Raw genomic sequence first — 23,628 nt, forward strand, 5'->3', positions numbered from 1 at the left:
TCTGTGTCCTTGAGAAGAATATATATTCTGTTATGTTCTGTGTATGTCTGCAAGCTTCATATGGTCTAAAGTATTGTTCAATTCATCATTTCCTTCTGATTTTCTGTCTGAATGTTCTATTCACTAATGTGAGGTATTGAAGTCTCCTGCTATTATTGTATTGTTTAATTTTCCTTTAAGTTTGGACAGTGTTTGCTTTGTATATTTAGTTTCTCTGATATGTTGTGTGTGTGTGTATTTGTGCATGTATATTTATAATTGTTTTATCTCCCCAGTGAATAACCATTGTATCACCACATTATATACTTCTTTGTCTCTTGTGATGATTTTAAGTCTATTTTATCTTATATAAGTATACCTATTTTCCTTTGGTTACCATTTACATGGGATATCATTTTCCATTCCTCCAATTTCAATTTACATGTATCCTTAAATCTAAGTGAGTCCCTTAAAGGTATTATAGAGTTAGATCTTTGTTATTTTTTAATCAGTTTATCTAAACTTGTCTTCTCATTGAGCAGTTCAATCCATTTATATTTAAAACAGTTATCAAAGGTCTCACTATTGCTATCTTTATAAATGTTTGAAAGGTAGTTAACCTTAATTTTTAGTATAATTTTCAAATCAGAATAATAAAATTCAATATTTATTTATATAATTTTATTAGTTTATTTTTCCTCAGTTTCTATTACTTTGGCCTCAATATTTTTATCTTTTAGGGAGATAGTTAACACCTTAAAAATAAATTTTGATCTGAGAAGTTAAAATTTATTTTGTCAAGGATGTAGAACCCCTTACATCACACTTTATTTTGCTGAAATAATTGAAATGGGTCCCAACTATGAGACATATACACTTCAGGCCTCAGAACAACAACTCTCTTTTTTCTTTCTTTCCTGGTTTAGCAAACTTCTGACAACAATACAGACTACATCTTGTAATGACAAATGTAGCAGTTGCCACACAGGCCAGCAGGAACCCTATCACATCCAGAGAATGGTACTGAACCTAGGTGAGGTCATAGGAGACTGGCCTCAGGTGTTTGGCTCCTTTGTGGTGCATGACAAACTCGATCCAGAAGACAGCTTGATCTAGGTTTCATTGGCTGGTTATGGTGAATTCTTGATAATTTTATAGCATTCTCTTTACAGTGAAGGAGAAACACAGAGATACCACTAATGAAAGAAAGTTACTTTGCCTAAGTGGGTCATTCCCTTGAAAGTTTTCTGAAATATCATATATATATTTCAAATAAATGTCATAGAATTGGAAAAGTATATTTTTGTTTGTCATAGAACTTGGAAAAGTGTATTTGATTATTCATTGATATTGCTATTTAAATTGGAATTTTCTGATGACAATTTTTTACAAAGTGAAGATAGAAGATAAGGTGAGGAAGCTACAGCATTTTAGCAGAGAAAATGATGGGAGCCTTTCTAAGGGCTATGAGTGTGAGTAAAATAGGGGCTACACAGCAGACCTGACAGTGTCAGCGAGCCACATAAAAGGCCTGACATGATCATGACCCAAAGTAACCACACAGCACAAACTGATAATAAATTTCTAAGTGGGCAGGTCCTGGTAGTACTCTCATCCCAGGCCTATTGCTTGCTTAGTAAAAGGTTAATCTTTACCCTAAATAGGCCTGTCTATTGTTCTTATGCATCGAGGATAACATACCTCTGACATGCCAAAGTAATTTCTTGGAGACATGACTGACTGCAGACACCAGAGCACAAGGGTTACCACAATCTTCTCTTGTTGCCCATATGCCAGCTCTATTTACTGTAAATGTTATATATTAACTATTTTATACTGCTAATGTAAAAGAAATATGTACCATTATTTCCATTTTCCTTTATATCCAATTATAGAGATTTCACTCCCATCTCCACTTTGCTTTTCTATCCTCCTTAATTTAGCGGTAATGGATTTCATGTAACCTTTCTTATGCTTCTCTTTTGATTCTAAAGGCATAAATAGAACTGCCACACTGATGTTCTCCAGAGCATTTTCTCATTTGTTGATTTTGATTTGGGCTGGTCCTCAGTTATTGTTTTAAACAAATATTATACAGCATTTTCAGCCTGATGTGCAGTGGTGCAGTGGAAAATAGTGTCCACTTGGATTACTGAGGTTGCTGGTTCGAATCCCTGGAATTACCCGATTGAGGCACATGGGGAAGCAACTGCCGAGAGTTGATAATTTCTGCTCCTCCTCCTCCCCTTTTCTCTCTCCTCTCTCCAAAAATCAGTAAACACAATTAAAAAAAATAATTTTTTGATAAGTTTAGGTTTTCATTACTTGACATAAATCAGATGGTAAAATGCCGTATTAGGACAATGCTTTTCAAATTTTTAAAGAACTATATCATAGCAGGAGAAATGCTTCCTCACAAGTCCCTGTGCTTCCCCCTTCTTCTCTTCATAACCCTACTGTCACTTTTCTACCCAGAATAATATTATTTTGAAACAGATAAGATTATGACATTCCCTTCTCAATATTTCCATCTTTCCTCTCAATTTATTTAGAATAAATATCTTTTTTTTTTTTGGCTTACAAGATCCTGCTAAACAATCATGATTCCAAATCTAGATTTATTACCTGACTTAACTGAAGTTTCAATTTCTTCCAGAAATATAGTCTCAATCAACCAGTCTAGAATTTTCTGATCAACACCAATGAGGTAATCTGTCACTTGGGTTTCCTCTATCTTCCTTAGAAAGACCAGGTAATCTGCATGATAAAACCCTTGCCAGTACTTTGCTGGAATAAAATGCCCTTGTCTATAAATGATTATTTTTTATTTGCTACTAACTCCCCTGCCACAGCCTTCTTCCTATACAAACCTTCCATTTTGTACAGTCCCTCTGAGTGCCCTTGTAGTTGCTAATGGCATATTGCCCAATTCATGAATTGCTTAATATAGCCAATGATTTCTTCAAATTTACTTAACTGAATTTTACATTCTGACAGTGGACAGACCCTGGCAACCTCCTCTTCTATGACTTTGTCCTAGGCATACTCTGTTGTATGCTCTTGGTTTTCTAACTATTTTCACTGAAGCTGCCAAGTGTGTTTTCTCATCAGCCCCTCTGTACTCTGTCCTCTGTCCCTCCCATGGAGCAGTCTTCCCTGAGACACAGCAAGGCTGCTTTCGACTTCTGTGGGAGGCCTTGATGTCAATGTCATGGCTCAGAGAAGCTTTTCCTGGCCACACTTAGAGTACCCCTAGGCACTTCTTCTATGTTTTTCTTTTCTTCTAGTAGATTCCTAGATTTCCAAATAAATGTACATTGGTATAATGATTTCAAATATACTTGCTACAATTTAAGTGAAGTTATTTTAATCTACTTGTATATGACAAAGACAAAAAATAGTTGCTTTGCTTCTCCTTAAAATGAATAAATTCAAAGAATAGAAAATTAAAAAAAAAATTTGCTTTCATATAAGAATGAAGTAAGTCCTGACAAGTCATTCTGTATCTGGTATTTTTTCCTAAGCAGACCCCTCAACACACACCCTGTGAGCTTATTGATAAGAAGATATGGAGAAACAAGTATGGCAAGGAAACATTTAGACTATAAATATATTGAGTTTGTGAGGACCATCTGTAAATTTTGGTTTGGGCTGGGTGACTCTTCACTAACCTTAACGCTCTCCTGACACATGGGACTTTCCTTCCTCTGTTGGTGCCACATGTCTCTTAGAAAGTGGTGATAAACCTCAAAGCAGCCTCCAACGCTGGAGGATTGCTCCTTAGCAACCTGCTCTAGAAGCAGGGGAGTTTTACTCTTGTGTTGGAAGCTGGAAGTCAGCTCTTAATTGGTCACTGATTCTTTATAAATTTGGACTTTATTCCTTTATGTCCCTTTGCCTGGAATGATAGTGTGATTAACCAGTCATTTGCTTGGTATGTGTTATTTCTTTCTTTGGCATATTAGAGATATCATCTTGTATACTATTGGCTTGTGAATTTATTATAATTTCCACATGAACCTGTGCTTTATGAATTCCTAGCAAGAAGAGAAATCAGTCTTTGAGCCTTCACAATAGAGAAGAAAAGAAAAGAAAACAACAGTTTGTAAAGTATACCCGTAATTTCAATAGAAAAAATTATGAAACAAATGCACATATCCTAAGTAAACAGCTCAAAATTTTATAATTAACTAGTAAATCATTATGAGTAAATGTAACAAAGTACCCACTACCTAAATACTGATATAGAAAATCACAAGCTAGCAGAAGCTCCCCTTTTTATTTGACATTTAGTCAGTAATCCCTGTTTCAGATTAATTACTATCATTACTTTTAATATTATAGATTAGTTGTTTTGTTATTTTTATATTGGAATCATACACTAATGCTTATTTTTACCTTTTTTATTTTGAAATTAAATTTAATGGGATGATATTAATCAATGAGTACATAGATTTTAGATGAATATTTCTGTAGCATTTGAACTGTTGATTGCATTGTGTGCCCATCACCCAAAGTCAAATCATTTTCTTTCACCATGTATTTGTCCCTCGTCACTCCCCTTCTCCCCATTGCCTCTCTGGGGTACTATTTCACCTTTATCTATGTCCATGAATCTCAGTGTTATATCCCACTGCTGTGGGATATATGTTTGTCCTTCTTTATTCTCTCATCACTGTACCTCTCTCTCTGGTAACCATTTCTGTGTTTTCTGTAGCAGTTATTGGTTAATTTTATTCTTGTATTGTATCTAACGTATGATGGTACTACACAATATCATTTCATAATGTTTGATGGTTATTTGATTTCTAATATATTTTTTAGCTATTTTCAGTAATGCTGATATAAATATTTTTGTATGTGTTTTGATTTACATATTTAACATTTCTATTGTGTATATACCTAGGAGGGGAATTTCTGAGAAGTGCATGTATGATTATGATTTCAGTATTGACTGAATTATTTAGAAATGTGTTACTTAATTTCTAAGATTTAGAGTAATTTTTTTTTAGTTTAGGTTTTCTTTTGTTTGTAATTTAACTCTAGTCTTGTTGAACATATACTCTGCATGATTTGAAAATTTTAAATATTGAGTCTTGGTTTTGCCACATCATGTGTGTTTAGTTCTTTTTGCAGTGAAAAAAAAATATATTCCTTTTTGCTATAAAATTGGTTGCATTTTAAAATTGTGTTTTGCCCTTGCTGATTGGCTCAGTGGTAGAGCATCTGCCTGCATGTGAATGTCCTGGGTTTGATCCCGGCCAGGGCACACAGGAGAAGTGCTCATCTGCTTCTCCAACCTTCCCCGTCTCCTTTCTCTCTCTCTCTACCCCTCCTGCAGCCAAAGCTCCACTGGAGCAAAGTTGGCCCTGGCACTGAGGGCAGCTCCATGGCCTCCACCTCAGGTGCTAGAGTGGTTCCAGTTGCCACAGAGCAACAACCTAGATAGGCAGAGCATTGTCCCCCGGTTGGCATGCCAGGTGGATCCTGGTAGGGCACATACAGAAATCTGTTTCTCTGCCTCCTTGCTTCTCACTTCAGAATAATACCAAAAATAAATAAATAAATAAATTGTTTTTCATATCACTTATTTATTGATTTAGATCTTTAAAACTATCATATTATAATTAAAGACTTGCATTTTGGTGTTTCTTTTTGTCTCTTTTTATTCCTTCTTTTTTATTTATTGATTTTAGCAACAAAGGGAGAGAGAGAGAGAGAAGGAGAAAAGAACATCAATTTGTTCTGTATGTGTCCTGACCAGGGATCAAACTGACAATCTTTGTTCTTTGGACAGTGCTCTAACCAATCAAGCTATTCAGCAAGGTTTTTTTTTTTAACTTCTTTTATGGAAGATTTACTTGTAGAGGTTAACAATTAAAATTCATATTTTTTGAAAGATTAACTATTATAACATTATGAAACTGTAATCTTTATTTTTAGTAGTATTCTGGTAAACAGTGTTGATAATAGTATAGGTATATTTTTTATGTTCACTGTTGAAATAGATCTTTTTTCTACCTTTATGCATTCTTCTTATATACTTCTATTTAAAAAATGACTTCCAAATAATAGATATATATAGATATATATAGATATATATAGATATATGAAGATGTAGACATATGTAGATAATTTTAAAAATCTTCTTTGACATTATGTTTAAATAATTTAGTCTATTTAGGTATGCTATAACTGCTGACATCTTTACATATATTCACACAAAATTATAGGTAGCAATATGCATAATAGCCAAACTTGCAAACAATTAAAATGTTCACAAGCACATAAATAAATAAATAAAATGTGTTATATTTAGATCATAGAATATCATTTTGCAGTGCAAAATCTACAACAAGGGTGGAACTATAGAACATCTGACTATATGAAAGAAACCAGTTTTGATTGCCATGTATTATATAATTCTGTTATTATGAAATGTCCAAAATAAATATTCTACAGAGACTAAAAATTGATTAGTGATGTCTTGGGTAAGGAAGATGAAAAGTGAATTCTAAGGTATTTGACATAGCTTTTGGGGATGATGAAAATGTCCTAAATTTATATTAGCGTGATATTTTCATAGCTCCGTAAACAAACTACATATTTTTGAATTTTATCATTTAACAGATAAATATTATGGTATGTAATTAAAAACTCATAGAATTTGTTGAAATGATTATAATAAAATAAGTTTGAGAGTGTAAGAGATTTACAGTTTTAGAAATTTTAAGTATTGAATTGAAAGAATTTCTGAATTTTCTTCTAAATTATTCTTCTTTCTATATACTCTATAATAGTTTTAAGAGTGAGTCATTACAATTATCTAGAGAACATTAAATAATTGGCAGAGCAAATTGTTGCACTAGTTGATTACCCATAGAATACATGATTTTTTTTTTTTTTGTGACAGAGACAGAGAGAGAAAGACAGAGGGACATATAGGGACAAACAGAGAGGAAGGGAGAGAAATGAGAAGCACCAAGTCTTTGTAGTAACGCCTTAATTGTTCATCGATTGCTTTCAAATATGTGTGTTGACTGCGGAGCTGCAGCAGAACAAAAGACCCTTTGCTCAAGCCAGCGACCCTATGCTCAAGCTGGTGAACTTGTGTTCAAGCCAGATGGGCCTGAGCTCAAATGGGCAACCATGAGGTTTTGAACCTCAGTCCTGTGCATCCCAGTCAAACGCTCTATCCACAGCACCACCACCTAGTCAGGCAATATATGATGTTAAAGTATAACATTGAAATTAATGTGTGGCCTAAAACAAAAGTTGATTTAAGATGTAAGTCATGTTAATAATATCAAAATTAGCATCTTAAAATGGGATAAAACTCATAGTCACCATTAAGAAAAGATCTTATCTATAAACAGTATCTATTAAGAAATATGAGATACTTATAAAGGATCATTAATGACTGTCTTCAGTGCATTGAACAATTTTGTACTTAATACAGTGTTGAAGTCCAATCTGACAGCTGCTTCCTTGTACTCCATGTGAACGATGTTATCAGGTTGATCCGCAAACAAGGGAATGTCCACCATAGGGATCCCATGGTAGATCGCCTCATAGATGCCATTGTTTCCACCATGAGTGATAAAGGCTTTGGTTTTTGGATGACCTAGAATTGAATGAATTTCAGCAAATCATGAAACATAAGTTTTGAAATAAAATGAGAGTTGGGTAATAAAGGCAATGGGACAGACAATGTATTTAGTAACAGATTCTATACACCTTAGATTGTATGTATTAATAGTCTGCTGGAGAGATAGTGAAGGCTTGCATGGAAGACTGCATTTCTTGTCAATTGGAAATGAACACAAGTTGGCAGTGGATAAATTGAAAGAAATATTCTGGTAAATAATTGTATGCAACAATAAAACTTGTGGGTCATGTTAGTATATATTCTCTTAATAAAATAGTGAAGTCATTGAGTCTGACATGTCAAGTGTCATGGCAACCGGCAATGTGATGGAGTTGGCACAGGAATCAGAGGAAGGAAAAGCTACGCATAATGAAATATGTTGTTACTTCAGAAAAAAGATTTTGAATTTTTTCTCAATGGAAAGTAAAGAGTCATGAATAATAAAAGAAGAGCTGATAATTTGGAGGGGCACCTGTACACCCTTACAGTAGGTTAAATGATTGATGTAAGGTAAGAATTAGGAGAGTGATAATTGAGGACATGTTGAGTTATTATTCTCTCAGAGAGGTAATTACACATAAAATAAAGATACTTTGTTTGTGGCTATAAGGAATGTGACAGTGTAAAATAAAATGCCAAATATTATATCTTATCCTTTATCCCTAGCACTGTGAAATACAGATAAGAAATTTAATTTTTGTTGAGGTTTTCAATAAGAAATTTCAAAACATTTCTCTCCCAGTGAAGTGGTTATCAGTCTGGTCGAATTGACGCTGACTTATTATCTTCCAGAGTCTTACCAAGAAGGTCATTCTGGGAATCTATTTATAGAGCCGAGTGTTTGGCCCTAAAGTATCTGGTTTTTTTGCCATCATATCTCCATGTCACCTGTTAGGGTAAGAAAGTAACATACTTTATGAGTCAAACTACAGAGTTATAGCATGCCAGAAATCTAAGTAGATTAGGAGACATGTAGCTGAACCACTTACCTATTACGGATAAGTAAATGAGGATGAGACATATTAGAGAATGAGAACCAATAAAACACTGATGTAAGAGGCATACATACATGTATTATGTGTACTTATTTTTATATTCTACAGGTATGAATGCAATTATGATGTTTCACACTTAGAGATTACACTAATGAGATTATACTGAGCAATTCAATCATATAAAAATGTTTAGATAATTAGAGAACTGTTTTGGAAAACTTGCAAATTACTAATAATTGGCACATTTATTTTGTTTTCTCTATTTATTATACGAGCTTTCATCTTCCGGATTTAATGTTCACTAGTTTATTTCTTTTTGAAAGATGGAGAAGTGGTTTACTTATATTCAGTAGTTCTGAAAGTTATTTAATTATAGTTTTACATCTTTTGTTCTACAAAATTGATGCAGTCAGCACTGTGTGAGAATTAAATCATTCTGATATTTAACAATGTATTAATAATTATAAATAGTTCTGGTTATTAAATATATTTAGCTTCTTTTATTTTACAAATTCTTAATCACCAATTTCAAGTATAAGTTTTACATGAATTCAATGTTATCATTCTAGGTAAGATGAAAGATTCTCTTAAAATGTTAAAAAAGTAAGCCCATTAGTACTTCATAAATAATAGTATACTTATTGAATTGATCAAATATGATGATACTAAATTTTATTCAACTGCCTATCAACACTTCCCAAAGTTTTACAATGCAGTGACATCATTCACTAATATGGTTTACTTATAAATGGTCAAGCAATTTCTCAGTCCACTAACACGTTAGATTCTAGTTTACAAGTGGTTAAACATCTGTTTACTATGTAAGTGCTAAATTAAGGTTCTCAACAAATTAGCATAAGTGATAAGGAGAAACCTACAGTAGTTAAAAATTAAAAATTATTCGCAAATACTCAGTGACTTCAAGTGATTTTTATGTGTTAGAATAATACTACCATATTTTATGTCAAAGGATGGGGGGGAAGGCCTCATAAATTGTTCCAGGCTAGGCTTGCTTCTGGTTGACTTTTCTTTATTTTCCTTTCTTCTTCAATCAAGAGAAGCTATTATTTTATGGGTAGTTTCTGGACCACATTTTATAAAACACAGGGTCACCTTGAAGGCTGAACTCACATCCATACTTTCTTTTATGTGTTCCTGCTTCACAATCTAGCAGAGCCCAGCTGACCAGGGAGGTCTTTCTCTTTCTTCTTCACAGGCCAGACTTCCTCTCTCTCAGTCATTGTTCTGGCTCGAGTCTGATGCAGCTGGTGAGCCATGGACACCCTTTCCCTCAGTATCACCTTGAGAAACACTCTGAGCGGGCCTACTCCAGAATTCAGGGGAAGAGAGGCCTGGCTCACCTGCCAAGTCTAAACTGTGTGACACCTTTCAGACTGTTGTCATTTCCTGTTTAATGTTACAGTTAAAATTTAACTCCTTTCTCAGAACACCTGTAGCATGTACAGTACCCTAGGAATCCTGCAAGAAAATGGAGCAAATGACAGGATAGAATTAGGTGATATGTGTTCCTGCCTTCAATGCTATTATAATGCCAAACTTCACACTGTACCTCTCTCTTATTCTGTATTTTTTAATTTTTAATTTTTTTAAGAGAGAGGATTGGAGCTGGACTCCCATATGTACCATGACTAGGATCCTCCTGGCAACTCACTTCTGGGGTTGATGCTTGAACATATTGAGCCACTGGCTGTGGATGAAAGGGAAAGATGGAGGGGTGGATTGTTGCTTGGGTGCTCTGATCAGTAATTGAGCCCTGAACGTCTATATACTGGGTCCATGCTCTATCCAGTGAGCCAGTCAGCCAGTGCCCCACCTAGTACCTTTTAAATATACTTCTTTGTGGTCATAGTGTTAATGCCAAAGTTATTGTAAATCAAATACTTGCCATGTGTAGTTTTCTTATTTAATTGATAGGTGAGGTAAATTGGAGCTATCAGAATAGTTTGCCTTTTATATAGAAATTTCTGTAATCTGACCTTTTATAGATTTTAGCACATTCATTCATTTCTGCTCTACAGTACTTTCACATTTTGAGGAATCTGGGCAAGGGCTGATGTAGTCACATTGGCTCTTTATTCTGTCATGTTTGTGACCATGGAGCCCAGGGTGAACACCACAATGCAATGTTCTCCAGAGCTCTGGCAAACTCTTCCATTTCCTGTGAAGGAAGAAGAGATCCCATCACAAAAGAGCAATAGCACAGTCAACACTACTGAAAAGATTGCTACAGTCAACTAAAAAGAGAAAATTATGTCTTATAGGGAGTTATTAGTGTAGTGCCCGTGTTTTTAAAATTGTGTTAACATGCACACAGTAGAAAGTTACCATCTTAATAATTTCTCTGTGTACAGTTTAGTAGTGTATATATTCTTAGTGTGTGTATATATTCTTAGTGTTGTGCAACTCATCTCCAGAACTCTTTCATCTTGCACATTGGAATTGTGTTTCTTATCCTGTAATTCTCCGCTTCCCATTTCCCAGTCCTTAACACTCACCATTTCTTTTTCTCTTGCTATAAATTTGACTGTCTAGATATTGTACATTAGTGGAATCATACAGTATTTGTCTTTTTGTGAGTGGCCTATTTCACTTAGCAAAATATCCTTAAGATTTAGATATGTTAAAACCTGTTAAAATTTTCTGTCTTTCCTTTTTTTGCTATGTTGTTCATTTATTTTGAATCTTGATAGATAATACCAGAAGACTTCATCTTAGCAGATAGAATACAGGGAATCTTAACCATCACAGGCTTCTATGACAAGCAAACCTATCTCATCAACATATGTGACTTTATTCTGTAATAATCTTTTTCTTTTTCTAAGTGCTTACATTCTTTACTCTGATACCTTCAGATTAGAGATTAAAGGCTTTAGTGGTGTAAAGTGCTCCCTGGGACAATTGCATAGCACTTCCCTGGCTTGGAAGAGTATTCCATGTAGAAGACAGAGGCTAGTTAGCTGCAGCAGAATGAACATTAAAGAACAGTAGTAAACAAGAGTCCTAGCCTGGAGATAGCCTCTGTGTCAGTGAGTGTTGTGTGTGTGCTCCTGCCCTCCCTCCTCCCACCTGCCCTCCCACCTTACACCTCCCACCTCCTCTCCTAACTCCCATCATGGTCTTAATAGTTTGTCTCTTTAAGTAGCCTGTAAGGGAAAAGAATCATAATACATGCTGGTGGATCTCATTTTTTTCTTTATTGGGAAGAGCTAATGTTAAATAGACCCTAATCATGAAATAATTTCAGTTACCATTATATTTGGATATCATTTCTAACTGGTTTAGTAAAATAGTTACTTGTTTTGTAATTATCTGGGCAAAGTACACCTAAAAGTGTTCTTGAATTATACAATAAGGCTTATGAAAGCAGAGGAAGGCTTGATTTACCCAGGTAATTATTAACCTGTAATCACAGTTTTTAATCACTAACACTTTGAGAATAGTTATATAGAAACAACGATAGCGAAGAAGGTTAGAGTGATTCATAAGGGAACGGGAAAAGAAAGAGTTAAGGAAATTATCCCAGCATGGTAGAATTCTTTAAATGGATTATGAAATGGCACGAGGAAAGGATACATTTATAGGGTTCAAAAGATCACTAACTAACACTTTGATTTCCTAACTAATAAACCACCACTTACTTCAGAAGTTTTTGCTTCTTTAGCTAATTCATTTTTAAAGCTTTCATGTTCTAGGAGCTGAATAGTATATAGGTGTAAATTGTTATAATTCATTGGTTTGACTTTTCTAAGCTGGAAACACAATTCTGCAGAAGTAAGAAAAATAGTTTTTATAATTTATATTGGCACCTGCCCCACAGTGTGAGAAGTACAGCTGGGCTATCTGCAACAGAGGGCTGGTCACCCTCTTGAGTAGCTCGGTTCAATGTATATGAAGTTCCTGGTAAAGTCATGTTCACCCGGGACTGTTTCAGACTTATTCTGACTGTGGTCTCTAATTCTTAGCAGTTTTCTAATTTTATTACTTTCTGTACTAGAAAAGTTCCTCATTGCTCAATGTACTTTCTATTTTTGTACCCACAAATATGTAAGGAGTGGAAGTTTCATGGAATCTGGTCTAAACTTCATACTTACCTATTTTCCACCTAATCCATTTTATTGTTTTAGAAGATTGTACTTATTGATTTTTAGAGAGAGAGAGAGAGAAGAGGGTCTACCAGCAGAAAGTTTCAACTCACAGTAGTTGCTTCTCTCTTGTGTGTGCCTTGACCCCACAAGCGCGGGATTTCTAACAGGCAACGTCAGTCTCTCAGGGCGACGCTTTATGCATTGCCCACCACCGGTCATGCTTCCCCAATCAGTTTTAAATTGTTTACTTGTTTTTTCTCTCTGGAAACAATGATATAACCCTTCTAACATAAAGGGTTTATTTTCTCATTCTACTCATTTTTTAAGCTTATGTTTAAAAAATTGAGATATAATTGTCAGATAACATCTGTAAGTTGATGGTGTTCGGTTGTTGAGTTGATTCATTTATACGTAATATGATTACCACCTTAGCTTTAGCAAACCCTCCAGTAGGTCATATAATTATCTTTGTGTGTGTGTGGTGAGAGGACATCTATGACCTAGTTTCTAGAATCTTTTAAGTATATAATAGAGTATTGTTGGAGATAATTTCTATATCTCATGGACTTAATCATCTTCGAGTTTCAAGGTGTACTTTTTGAGAAACTTCTCAAACCCTCCTTTCCCTTTCACCAGTCCATGGTAATCACCATTCTACTCTCTGTTTCTAAGAGATTGCCCTTTTTAGATTTCACATTGAAGTGATATCACACGTTTGTATTTTTTAGTGTGGTGTATATCACTTTGCATAATGACTTTATGGCCCATCTATGCTGTCCCAAGTGGTAGGATATTCTTTCTCATTCTCATGGTCGAATAATATTCTGTTGCACGTATATGTGTTTGTGTCGGTGTGTGTTTCACATCTCTTTACCCATTCATCTGTTGACAGACACTTAATTATTTTCATTTATTGGCTGCTGTGAATAGTGGTGAAATAAAAATTGGATAGTGGATATATTTATATCCTGTTTTTTTACTTTTGGATATATACTCAGAAGTGGAATTTCTGGATTGTATGGTAACTCTATTTTAAATTCTTGCAGAACCTCCATACTGTTTTTCATAGTGGTAGCAGCTATTCTACATTCTCACCGAAAGTGCACAAGGTCCTTGTGTTTGGTAGGTCACTGGGTTTTCTTTCTTTTTTTCTCTTTCTTCTTTCTTTCTTTCTTTCTTTCTTTCTTTCTTTCTTTCTTTCTTTCTTTCTTTCTTTCTTTCTTTCTTTCTTTCTTTCTTTCTTTCCTTCCTTCCTTCCTTCCTTCCTTCCTTCCTTCCTTCCTTCCTTCCTTCCTTCCTTCCTTCCTTCCTTCTTTTTTGACAGAGACAGAGAGAGACAGAGAGAGGGACAGATAAGGACAGACAGGCTAGAAGGGGGAGAGATGAGAAGCATCAATTGTGGCACCTTAGTTACTCGTTGACTGCTTTCTCATATGTGTCTTGACCGGGGGCTACAGCAGACCAAGTGACCCCTTGCTCAAGCCAGCGACCTTGGGCTCAAGCTGGTGAGCCTTGTTCAAATCAGATGAGCCCACACTCAAGCTGGTGACATTGGGCTCTTGAACCTGGGTCCTCCACATCACAGTCCGATGCTCTATTAACTGTGCTACCACCTGGTCAGGCTGTCACTGTGTTTTCTTAGCACAGCTATTTTGAATTTTTTTTGGGTGCTATAAACCATATATGTTTATGTCTGTATTTAGTAGCTGGAGAATTATTGTAAAATTTGGTGACCTAATGTTTTCTTGATTTTTCATGTTCTTTGACATTTGGCATTGCTGTTTTTGCATTTGAGTTAGCAGTCACCTACTTCAATCTTTACACTACTTTCCGGGTAGAAGTACCTATTGTTCATACTGCTATAGATAACAAATTTTTGTAATTGACTGAGGAAAAAAACAAGATATTTTCTATGCTCACTTATGACAGATTCCGTCATTACTCCTGTGGGGATGCTTTCTAACATTATAGTAGCATTATGTTTTTTCTTTATTATATTGCTTTTCTCACATATGTTATTACTTGCTGTTATTATATCTGTCCAAGTAGAATATCTGGTGTGTGGGAGCACAAACTGTGTCTCCACTGCTCCTCTACATATCTAATGCTATCCTTTTACTATGCTAGTCACTTAAAAATGATTCTTAAAATTAATGGCTGAGACTTTATGCATTGATTAAATAAGACCTTAATTTAATGGATCCTGTTTCCAAAGTCTCCCAAGTAGAATTCTTTATTCTGTGATGAAAAAAACATTCAAATTCTTGTGATGGTATAGAAATCTATGAGTGTCTAATTGGCCTGTCACTTATTCAGATTCCCATATGGTGCTCAGTGTGATCGATATTCTAAGTGAAGAACACAGAATCATTCCTACTAAAAGTGCAAAGTAAACAACGTAAAACAAACATGAATCTGTTTACCTTTGGCAGGGGTTTAGCAGGCTTGCAGTAGAACCTTCCAACAAATTCAAAATGTGGCAAAAGTGGGTGAGGAAATTCAAAATCCCAATAGGTTCAAATAACCACATTTCAGCTTTCTCCATTAACTCAGACATTTTAGTGGGTCTTCCTAAAAGGGAAGGAAACAAAGGTTAAAGAAAATGAGAATATTGAATTATGAATATACCATCTAGTATTCAGAAAAAAAGGTTGTGATAATATAGCCAAAGATGTTTAACATTCTGTAGTTGGATAATATAAACATATTTACATAATCTTATTTAATATTATGTTTTTTGAATATGCATATCTGGTAAAGTGTAAGAGTCTTCTCTAACATCACATTAGTAATTGACAGTTGTAGAAAATGATGAAACCGAAGCCACTATAGATTTAAACAGATATTTGTTTACTTTGTGAAGATGCAAAAGTAATAGATACTAGTGTTCAGATTTCAACTTTTCAATCAGTTAATTCTACATTGCCATGGAAATGCTTTCTCTAGATTATTTAGTAGTTACAACAATTTAACAACTATTTCTTTGAGCTAGATTTCCCCGAACTGGTGTGGACAAGTCCTGCCAGGGGTGAGGACGATGGAGACTCAAAGACCCGACTCCGGGTACCAGGTTCAGTGACGCAGATCCACTTTATTCAGAAAGTAAGCTAGCTTATATACATGGGTTCAGCAAATAGGATTTTACAGCGTGTCCTTCATAGCCAATGGCTGAAAAGATCAGGGAGCTGTGTAGTTAGCGCTAAGTCACTTTCTTATAGCGGGCGAGCTTCCTTCCTGGGTATGCCCAGGAGGCTTCTGGGAGCTGGAGTATTCTTACAGCATTGCATCAGCCACAGCTGCTAGGAATGCGCTCTGTGCTCCACCCACAAACTGGCTTTTATAGTGTGGCTCAATTTCTGTTATTATAACTACATTTGGTTCATTTTAGGAGCTTAATAATACTTGTGCATTGATAAAAATATTGTATAAAACTGTTGGAATATTTTTATTAAGTTTAGTAATAGATGTGCTTTCTCTTAATTTTGGCTCAATTCATGTTCAATAAAGGGAGAATTTTCATTGACTTACATATTCACCCTTCAATGAAATTTTAGATTTTTAAACATAACTTGTAAGTACTTAGTGAAGTGTTGTGAAATTGTTAGAATCCTCAAATTATAAGTCCTGAGGCTGGCACAGAGCCATTCTATCCCTTTGTGGTGAAAGAATCCTTCAGACAATATGGCAAAATCATTTAGTTTTTAAATCAAACTAAACTATACAAGAGGAAGCAGTTTCTCAATGACCATATAATTTAAGCATGTCTGTAATGTTTGTGAAAATGAAAGATCATTTTATAACCTTATTTCTTCACTTTACTTATAAAAGACAAATTTCTCTGATTTAAGATTCATGCAAGTCCACCTTCCAAAAAGCTAGAAAAGTTAGGATTTCATGCTACCAAATAAATAGATGACTTATCTAGTACTTCACTGTAAAACTGATCTTACTTCTTCTGATTAAATGTTTGGAACCAGAAGTCAAAATAAAGCACATACATCATATTTTTTACCCTTTCCATGAATGTCATTCGATCACTCAATTCTGACAAAACAGCAGGTATGTAGGAAGGAATGAATGGAAGTCCTCCACTGTGCTTCTCAATTGTATCACCAGGAGAGCAGCAGAAACTGTACACCAAAGGTATCTTAGCCAGGTGCTCACCACAGGGTCCTATGGCATCTGCAAGAGTGACATCAAACCTTCATTGTTATAGTTTGTCATAAGTTTCTTGTTCATAACTACATCTTTACAAAGTTTTCGAATACAATCATGATATTGTAAAAGGATTTGTTGTATTAGTGAAAAATAATTCCAAACTGTATGTTTTGGCAGATATGTCCATTGAGAGATCACCTGCATGAAAAAACACAAAATCATCGTTTGTTAAAGATGTAGGATAAATCTCAAATTTAATAGCAGATGTCTCGGTAGAATCAACAAGAATCGAAACTGAAGATGTCAGAACAGTCACTTCATGGCCTCTCTGGACGAGTTCATCCAAGATTGTCTTCATATTGATCCAATGGCTGTATTCTGTGGGCCACACCAGCACCTTTCCACAAGCAGCAGAACTGAAATCCACTTCATAGACATCCTGGTGGAATATAATGCTTCTTTTCAAATTGATTTGTTTTTCTGGGAAAGTTTATGTTTATCTCCAAAATCTCAATAAATGTTAAAATATAACTTCTATATATCAAAGTGTGTATAGTACATGAACAGAGGATTTCATAGCAAGTCAGAAAAATTATGAATTAGATGACTTATTTTTATACCAATATGTATGGTATATACAAGTGCTATCATCCAGTTTAGAGTCTTTTTATAATACCCCTGTGTTGTACAATATATTAGAGATGGATGCGAGAACTACAGAGTGTGTCTGTATTTTGTTTTCATGAAAAAGTGAGATAAAGCATATATATAACTGACAAATGATTACCTGGATAAAGATTCAGAACACTCTATTTTTTAAATAAAATTTTATGAACATGAAATTCACATATCATTCTGTTGTTGAATTTAAAATGTACAAATCAATAGTTCATAGTGTGTTTTCAGAACTGTGCTACTACCATGATGACCACATACAGAGCATTTTTATAATGAGGGTGAAACCTTTATCTTTTTCATGAAACTCCCTAATATCTTACTCTCTGAGGCCTCTCAAATATTAATGTGGTTTGTGTCTCTAAAGATATATATATTGTATAAAGGTATATGTATATATTGTATAAAGGTATATATATTGTATATATATATTGTATATATATTGTATATATACTAGCTGTACCCAGACCACTCATTGCTGTGGCTCAGTCTGGTTAAATGGAAAAGAAAGAAAAGAGAAAGCACACGTTTCTAATATGATAATTTCACAATGCTTGTGGGTAAACAATATTTTTTGTTCCATTGTCTGTGCAGATATAGAGATTGTCTGGTTTGCCGACTCTAGAACACGCAACATATAATTGTCCATGTGAGAAGCAATTCGTGTCTAGATCTAAACCGCACAATTCTAAAGATTGGCCCTGAGCTTTGTTGATGGTGATTGCAAATGCCAATCGAATTGGGAATTGCAGTCTCTTAAATTGAAATGGCATATCCGTTGGAATCATAGGAATGCGAGGAATGAGGGCATCTTCATTTTGAAAGATCCTATCAAGATTGTCGCTTCTACGACATTGCTCATTATTTTATTTTATTTTATTTTATTTATTCATTTTTAGAAAGGAGAGAGAGAGGGTGAGAGAGAGACAGAGAGGGAGAGAGAGAGGGAGAGAGAGGAGAGAGAGAGAGAAGGGGGAGGAGCTGGAAGCATCAACTCCCATATGTGCCTTGACCAGGCAAGCCCAGGGTTTCGAACTGGTGACCTCGACGCTTTATCCACCGCACCACCACAGGTCAGGCTGCTCATTAATATTTTTACTGCAAGCCGCGTGCCGTTGCAAAGCTTTGGCTGGTAGATATTTCGCAACATGATAATTGGCATGCCGATTTTCAGTTGCAGTACATGTGGTGGCATCCCAGGCAGATGGAGTGAATTCAAAAATTTTGTTGGATTATTAACCGCTTCATCTGCTTCCACAACAGTGTCGACAAACTTGTATGTGATTACTTCGCTTTGAATGTTAGACTGAATAATATTGTTAAGTTAGTAGATGTCTTTGTTCTTGACCGCAAGAATAGCTCGTTCACTCAGTCAATTGTGATTTTTATAATTGGTTTGAATATTGAGAAATACTTTTTCAACCAATTCTTCTTTTGACATCACTAAATTGCAAAAGTTATGAGGCAATAAAATTCGTCCTGAGGTCAGATCAACTGGCAGCTTTCTGTTCCCAATTTCCAGAAATTGATGTGAGAATATCTCAGCTGATCAATCATTTTGCAGCTGGACTTGCATATTTGTAGTTAATTTTAATGTCTTTATGTGTCGCCACAAAGAAGAGTATTTCAGGCAAGCATTTATTTCATCTGCTGGTGTCAATCGAGGAATTACAGGTAATGTTTGCCTGAAACCTCTTGCAAGCAATATTAATGCATTCCCAAATGGTCTGATGTTTCCATGCAAATCTTGCAATGATCAATCAAGAGTCTTGAGCGATTTTTTGTGTGCCATTTTGCATTCATCCCAAACAATAAGTTTGCATTTCTGCAATACTTTTCTCATGCCAGAGGTTTTGGAAATGTTGCATGTGGGAGTTTCAATGAATCGCATGTTCAATGGCAATTTCAAGGCAGAATGAGCAGTTCTTCCACCTGGTAGCAATATCGCAGCTATTCCGGACAATGCAAGAGCTAAGGCTATGTCATTTTGGGATAAAAATACAATGCAACATTGTTTCAAAATTTCAAAGCAATTGGTGAAGAACTTTTAGAGATTTAAGATTTTGAACAAACGAACATTTACATTTTTATTTATATAAGATATATGATAGTATTTTATAATATAGATATACCACATTTTGTGACCAGGTTTCCTTTTCTCTTGGGTTTATACCTAGAAGTGGAACTGCTGTATCAAATGGTAATTATGTTTAATTGTTGCAAAATAGGCAGTTTGTTTTCCAAGTCAGCTTCATCATTTTTCATTTTTACCACCAATATATAATGGTTTAAATTTCTCCATATATATATGGAAATTTATTTTTTTTTGTATTTTTCTGAAGCTGGAAATGGGGAGGCAGTCAAACAGACTCCCGCATGCGCCCGACTGGGATCCACCCAGCACGCCCACCAGGGGGCGATGCTCTGCCCATCCGGGGCGTCACTCAGTCCCGACCAGAGCCACTCTAGCGCCTGGGGCAGAGGCCATGGAGCCATCCCCAGAGCCCGGGCCATCTTTTGCTCCAATGGAGCCTCGGCTGTGGGAGGGGAAGAGAGAGACAGAGAGGAAGGAGAGGGGGAGGGGTGGAGAAGCAGATGGATGCCTCTCCTGTGTGCCCTGGCTGGGAATCAAACCCAGGACTTCCGCACGCCAGGCCGATGCTCTACCACTGAGCCAACCGGCCAGGGCCTAAATTTCTCCATATTTTTGCCAACACTTGTTAATTTTCTCTTTGATTATTGCCAAACTAGTGGGGGTGAAGTCATATCTCACTGCAGTTCAATTTACCTTTGCCTGATGCCTAATGATGTTAAACACATTAACGTGCTTGTTGACTACTTGTATCTTACTTGGTGAAATACCCATTCAGAAACTGTCATGTTTTAATTGCTTTATTTGTTGTCTTCTAGTTGAATTGTAAGTTTAAAGAAATATATATATATATATAATATAAAAGAATATATATATATATTCTTTTTTTCTGTATATAAATTCCTTATAAGTAGTATATATAAACAAAACTAATTTCTACATATTGATTTGTATCTTATATATTACTGAGTTAACTAGTTTGAAAATGTTCTTCATGGGATCTTTAGGGTTATCTACATATAATACAAAGTAATCTGACTAAAGAGATAATTTTATTTTATTCTTTCTGAATTGGATACCATTTATTTATTTATTTATTTATTTGGTTGCTTAATGATCTGATGGGGACTTCAGTTAAATGTTGAGTAGAAATGATCACAGTGAAAATCTTTGCCCTGTTCTTAATTTTAGATGAAATGCTCTAAGTTTATTTTCACTTGAGTATGATTTTAGCTAGAGGTTTTCTATACATTCCTTTTTTTGATTATGTCTAGGTAATTTTCTTCTATTCTTAGTTGTTGAAAGTTTTTTAAAAAATAATTAATATAGGGTATTAAATCTTCTCATATACCTTTCTGCATCTGTTGAGATGATCATGAGTTTTTTTCATTCTCCATTCTCTCATTGTAATCTATCACATTAATCAATTCTCATATGTTGACCCATTCTTGCATCCCAGAGGTATATCCCACTTGATCCTTTTAATGCAATATTGAACTTAGGAGTACCTTATTGAGGATTTTTGCACTTTTGTTAATGTTGAGTATTGTTCTGTAGTTTTCTTGTATGTCTTTTTACAACTTGGTATCAGGGTAATGCTGGCCTCATACAATGAGTTTTGAAGTGATTTTCTCCTTTCAGTATTTTCAAAGAGATTATGAAGTGTTAGTATTCATTCTTTAAATCAGTGGTCCCCAACCTTTTTTGGGTCACAGATTGGTTTAATGTCAGAAAATATATATTTTCACGGACCAGCCTTTAGGGTGGGATGGATAAATGTATCACGTGACCGAGACAAGCATCAAGAGTGAGTCTTAGATGGATGTAACAGAAGCAATCTGCTCATTTTTTAAAAATAAAACATTGTTCAGACTTAAATATAAATAAAATGGAAATAATATAAGTTATTTATTCTTTCTCTGAGGACCGGTACCAAATGGCCCACAAATTGGTACTGGTTTGTGGCCCAGGGGTTGGGGACCACTGCTTAAGTGATTGGTGGAAAATTTCTGTGAAGTTACCTGATTCTGTGCTTTGCATCATTGAGAGATTTTTGATTACTGATTCAGTGACCTTACCACCTATAAGTACATTCAGATTTCTTACTTTTTCATGATTCAGTCTTGGTGGTTTTCATATATCTAGGAATATATCAATTTTAATAGCTTATTAAATTTCTAGTGTATAATTTCCACAGTAGTCTCTTATGATCCTTATATTTCTCTGACATAAGATGTAATGGCTCCTCTTTTATTTCTAATTTTATTTTGATCTACCTTCACATTGAGTTAGTTCATCTTAAGTGCTGTCAGTATTTCTTTTGTTTGTTTACTTTAAATCTTGTAATTGTGATGCTTTTTCTGTTGATATTTTCTCTATTTGTGTTCTAATGTTTATTATGTATTTCCTTCTGCTAACATTAACTTAGATATTCTTTATTGAGTTTTTTAAAGTATAAAATTTAGGTAAATTTTTTGAGATTTTTTTTTTCTTTTTAATGCAGGCATTTTTTCATTGTAAATGTCCCTCTGAATACTAGTTTTGCTGCATCCTATAACTCTGTGTTTCCATTTTCCTCAAAATATTTTCTAAATCTTTTGATTTATTATTTTATTATATAATAATAATAATAATTATTATTATTATTATTATTTTAAGTCAGATGAGAGGATATAAAGAGACAGACTATTACATGCACCAAGACTGGGATCCACTCTAAAACCACCATCTGGGGCTGATGTTGTGCCTATCTAGGTCATGCTCGCAATCATGCTATTTTTTGTGCCTGACGCAGAGGCTCGTCTTAGCCATCATCAGCACGGGGCTGATGTAATGAAGTCAATAGACCCATGGCTATGATGAGGGAAGAGAGAAAGAAGGGGGCGGGGGAGAAGTAGATGGTTGCCTCTCCCGTGTACCCTGACCAGGAATCAAATCTGGAACTTCCACACACTGGACTGATGCTCTACCCCTATGCCAGCTGGTTAGTGCCTTTAGTTTTAAAACTACTGGTTGTTCATGAGTCTCTTGGGGTTGGTTAATATGTACAGATGTGCACATTTTATAGTTTTTGTTTGTTCTTAATTTCTAGTTTCATTTTACTGTAGTTATGAAAGATTCTTGGTATAGTTTCAATCTCATTAATTTCTTAAGATTTGATTTGTTACACTCATTTAATCTAATTTACGGAGTCCTATGTATGTGCTTTAGTCCTCTGTTACTTAGAGCTATGTGTTTGTGGCCTGGGGTGATAGTTTCAAGTTGTGCTAGATGTTGGGTCCAAACCCCTTCACTTCTCAAGGAGAAGCAGGAACTGGTGAGATTTCTCCTACTTGTCTGATGCTGTGCTGGGCATAAATTCTATGGTGAGAGTGTGTCTCAACATCTCCTACCTGTTTTGATGGGAGTATTTTCTTGTTTGCCTGATGTATAGTAGTCACTCATCTAAATTTTGGATTTCTTCCAGAGGGTTTTGCTTCAAATCTAGTTGTAGATTTATTGTGTCTGTTAAAGGGGTTGAGTTAAAGAGCCTCTAACATGACCATCTTCAAACAGTAACTGAAAAAAATATCACATGGTAAATTAAAAAATACTTTGCGAAAAAAAAAAAGTCAACATACCATAACTTATAGGATATAGCAAATACAGTGCTAAGAAAAAATTTATACCTGCTATTGCCTGCATAAAAAAGGAATATAGCAAATAAGCAATTTAAATTGGACCATAGGAAATTATAAGAGAACAACAAAAGAATCTAAAATAAGCAGATGAAATGAAATAGCAATTAGGATGAAGTTTAATGAAATACATAATAGAAAAACAACACTCAATTAAGCAAAAAATTGATTCTTTGGAATGATCAACAGAATTGACAAAGCTTAAGCTAGACTCACAATAAAGAGAGAAAAATGCAAAGTCTGGTAGGCAGACAGGCATGAGCAAAGCAAGGAGCATGAGCTAAGCAAGGAGCATGAG

The 23,628-nt window shown here is 35.0% G+C and overlaps 1 pseudogene; it reads right to left on the reverse strand.

Moving 5' to 3' along the window:
- Window positions 1-793: 793 nt before the first annotated feature.
- On the reverse strand, window positions 794-18,723 carry LOC136406477 (UDP-glucuronosyltransferase 2B31-like; annotated as a pseudogene).
- Between the last annotated feature and the right edge of the window lie 4,905 nt (window positions 18,724-23,628).

The sequence above is a fragment of the Saccopteryx leptura genome, chromosome 5, assembly GCF_036850995.1.
Source record: "Saccopteryx leptura isolate mSacLep1 chromosome 5, mSacLep1_pri_phased_curated, whole genome shotgun sequence".
NCBI lineage: Eukaryota > Metazoa > Chordata > Mammalia > Chiroptera > Emballonuridae > Saccopteryx > Saccopteryx leptura.